Here is a 4,548-nt window from a genome sequence, read left to right as displayed (position 1 = left end):
CGAGCGGGGATTGGGCGCGGGGGCGGCGGCGCTGACGGGCGGACACGTCCGGGCGGCGGGTGGACGTGTCCGTCGGCGGGAGGAGGAAGGAGCTAGGGTTTTGGACCCGAAATTTCGAAGGGGTGCACATATTTATAGGTAGAGGGAGCTAGGAGAGTCCAAATGAGGTGTAGTTTTCGCCCACACGATCGTGATCCGACGACGGAGAGCATGGAAGTGACTTAGATGGGTTATTGGGCTGTTTTGAAGGGGTGTTGGGCTGCAACTTAAAAGAGGCCTTTGCGAGGGTGCGGTTAACCGTTGGAGTACCAAACGAGCTCCAAATGACCCGAAACTTGACAGGTGGTCTACCAGTGGTGTACCAAGGCCACTTGACAAACCTCGGTCCATTCCGAGAAGGTTTAGTACCCGCTCACAGAAAAACGTAAAAGGGGACCCCGGGGGACATAGGAGTGCCGGATTGCAAAACGGACAACGGGGAAAATGCTCGGAATCATGAGACGAACACGTATGCAAATGCGATGCACATGATGACATGATATGAAATGCATGACATGGACAAAATGCAAAAATTAAGAAAAACCCAACCACGGAGGGAATATCATATCACAATGCCGAAAATGGCAAGAGTTGGAGTTACAAATATGGAAAGTTACATCCGGGGTGTTACAACACTCCACCACTACAAGAGGATCTCGTCCCGAGATCTAGGACTGAAAGAACTCCGGATAATTGGAACGGAGGTGATCCTCGCGCTCCCAGGTGGCTTCTCGGTCGGAATGGTGTGACCACTTCACTTTGAGGAATTTGATTGACTTGTTGCGAGTCTTGCGCTCGGTTTCTTCAAGAATAGCAACAGGGTGCTCATGATAAGAAAGATCTTCTTGAAGGTCAATTTCTTCGAAGTTGATAGTGCGTTCAGGAGTCTTGAAGCACTTGCGAAGCTGTGACATGTGAAACACATCATGCACATTCGCGAAGTTGGACGGAAGCTCAAGTTGATAGGCGAGATCGCCTCTTTTGCCAATGATCTTGAAAGGACCCACATATCTAGGGGCAAGCTTCCCTTTGATACCGAAGCGACGAGTGCCTTTCATTGGAGAGACGCGGAGGTAGACATGGTCTCCGATTTCAAAAGCCACATCACGGTGCTTGTCATCATAATAGCTCTTCTGGCGCGATTGCGCGGCTTTGAGATTCTCACGAATGACTTTGCACATTTCTTCGGCTTCTGTGATCAAGTCATTGCCAAGAAGTTGGCGTTCACCTGTCTCGGACCAATTGAGAGGAGTACAGCACTTTCTGCCATAGAGAATTTCGAATGGGGCCTTGCCCGAACTCGCTTGGAAGCTGTTGTTGTAGGAGAACTCGGCATATGGAAGACAATCTTCCCACTTCATACCGAAGGAAATGACACAAGCCCTGAGCATATCTTCAAGGATGTGGTTGACTCGCTCGACTTGGCCACTTGTTTGAGGATGGAAAGCTGTGCTGAAACGAATGTTGGTGCCCATGGCCTTCTGAAAAGAATCCCAAAACTTGGAGGTAAAGATGCTACCACGGTCTGAAGAAATCACTTGTGGAATGCCGTGCAAGGAGACAATCCTGGAGGTGTATAGCTCTGCCAACTGAGCTGCTGTGATAGATTCTTTGATAGGAAGAAAATGAGCCACTTTAGTAAGCTTGTCAATGACAACGAAGATAGCATCATTTCCACGCTTGGACTTTGGAAAACCAGTCACGAAGTCCATTTCGATATGATCAAACTTCCATTCTGGAATAGCAAGAGGTTGAAGGAGACCAGCTGGTCGTTGGTGTTCTGCTTTCACTCTTCTGCAGACATCACATTCATTCACGAATTGCGCAATTTCTCACTTCATTCGAGTCCACCAATATGACTGCTTGAGGTCATGGTACATCTTCGTACTTCCAGGATGAATGGATAGAAGCGAATTGTGCGCCTCGTTCATAATGAATTTTCTCAGATCACCCTTAGGAACCACAATCCGGTCCTCGAAGAAAAGAGTATCTTTGTCATCAATGTGGAGCACTTGTATTTGGAAATGCCCTTGTCGATACCACGTTTCACCTTTTTCACCATGGTATCCAGGAGCTGAGCCTCACGAATCTGATCTTCCAAAGTAGGAGAGACTATGAGGTTGGCAAGAAAGCCTTGAGGAACAACTTGAAGATTCAGCTTGCAAAAAGCTTCACAAAGATCCTGTTGGAAGGGCTTGAGGATTAAACTGTTGAAATAAGCCTTCTTGCTCAAAGCATCTGCAATGACATTGGCCTTGCCCGCAGTATATTCAATACTCGGATTGTACTCTTGAATCATTTCGACCCATCGATTTTGCCTGAGGTTGAGGTTGGGTTGAGTGAAAATATACTTGAGACTCTTGTGATCGGTGAAAATGTCCACTTTCCTTCCCAACAAGAGATGTCTCCATGTTATCAAAGCATGGACAACTGCCGCCAACTCAAGATCGTGAGTGGGGTAGTTCTTTTCGTTGGACTTCAGCTGGCGAGAGGTATAGGCCACAACCCTCTTCTCTTGCATTAACACAGCACCGAGACCTTGAAGAGAAGCATCACAGAAAACTTCGAATGGCTTGGATTCATCAGGAGGAGTCAAGACAGGAGCTGTGACGAGTTTCTCTTTGAGAGTATTGAAAGCAACATCACACTCAGGAGACCAGACATATTTCACATGCTTCTGAAGGAGGTTGGAAAGAGGCTTTGCAATATTAGAGAAATTCTCAACGAATCTTCGGCAATAGCTTGCAAGACCAATAAAACTGCGGAGCTGCTTGACATTCTGAGGAGGTTCCCAATTCACAACTGCGGACACCTTCTCGGGATTAACAGCGATGCCCTTGGCGGAGATGATATGACCAAGGTAAAGCACTTCATCAAGCCAAAATTCACATTTGGAAAACTTCGCATAGAATTGATACTCTCTGAGCTTGTCTAGCACCAATCGCAAATGTTTGGCATGATCCTTCTTATTCTTGGAGAAGACCAAAATATCATCCAGATAGACCAAGACGAATTCATTGGTGTAGGGGTTGAAGATGAAGTTCATCATCCGAGAGAATGTAGGAGGAGCATTGACAAGGCCGAAAGACATGACAGTATATTCATAAGAACCAAAGCTTGTTCTGAATGCTGTCTTGGGAATATCTTGTTCACGAATGCGAATCTGATGATAACCCATACGAAGGTCAAGCTTGGAGAACACTGTAGCACCTTTGAGTTGCTCGAAAAGCTCATTGATGTTGGGAAGTGGATACTTGTTCTTGATTGTCTTCTTATTCAATGGACGGTAATCGACGCAAAGTCGGTCCGTGCCATCCTTCTTCTGGACAAAAAGAACACCACAACCCCAAGGAGATGAACTCGGTCTGATCAAACCCAGACGCTCTTGTTCATCGAGCTGCTTCTTCAATTCCTTCAGCTCATTAGGTCCAAGCTTGTATGGACGCTTGCAAACGGGTTCAGTGCCAGGCTCAAGATCGATAACGAACTCAACTGGCCGGTGAGGAGGCATTCCTGGAAGCTCTTCTGGAAAGACATCTTGGTACTCACGAACGACTGGAATCTGAGAGATAGCATCCAATTCGCCCTTCTCGTTGAGAGAAAACAACCGAATGGTTTCATCACGAGCGGCATAGATGATCACATCATTAGAAGAGTGAGTCAATTGAATTTCCCTGGCAGCACAATTAAGCTGAGCTTTGTGCTGAGAAAGCCAGTCCATCCCGAGAATAAGATCAATATCCGAGTCACCAAGAACAAATGGTTTAGATAGAAATCTATAGTCGCCCATCTTGATAGAAACATCAGGGACGCAAATATTAGATGTCATTTGCTTACCCGGGGACACAATCTTCAACGGAATAGGAATCTTTTCCGTCACAAACTCATGCTTGGCAACAAAAGGTCTCGAAATGAAAGAAAGCGATGCACCAGTATCAAATAAGACTTTTGCAGGAATATCATTAACTGAGAGATTACCCATTATCACATCAGTAGATTCCTCCGCTTGAGCTGCATTCATCATATTCACCTTGGCATGCTTTGGATTATGCTTGACCACTGCATTGCTGGAAGATTTCAAAGGAGGAGGAGGCGGAAGGCACCTTTGGTTGAAGCACTTGTTCGCATAGTGACCTTTCTGCTGACATTTGTTGCAAGTCACCTCTGAGAGCGGACGGTGATAAGGAGCATTTGACCTTGGAGCTTGAGAATTAGACTTGTTCTGATAGCCTGGGTTGGGCGGGTGGGAAGATCCACGACCACCTGAGTTCTTCTGCTGATAAGGCTGACGGAACGGAGGAGGAGGAAGGTAGAACTTCTGCTGCTTAGCTGCCACTTGAGAGGAAGAAGAAGACTGAACTGCATCCCTGATTCTCTTCTTAGAAGCCTCACATTTGAGCTGGGCAGCTTCTTGCTTCAGTGACATGTTGTAGAATTCATCATACTTTTCTGGCTCAAAAAGCACAAGAGCTAATTGCAGATCTTCTCTGAGACCACCTCTGAATTGAT

This window comes from Triticum dicoccoides, chromosome 5B (genome assembly GCF_002162155.2).
Source record: "Triticum dicoccoides isolate Atlit2015 ecotype Zavitan chromosome 5B, WEW_v2.0, whole genome shotgun sequence".
In the NCBI taxonomy this organism is placed as follows: domain Eukaryota; kingdom Viridiplantae; phylum Streptophyta; class Magnoliopsida; order Poales; family Poaceae; genus Triticum; species Triticum dicoccoides.
Note: the sequence above shows the minus strand (reverse complement) of the source record.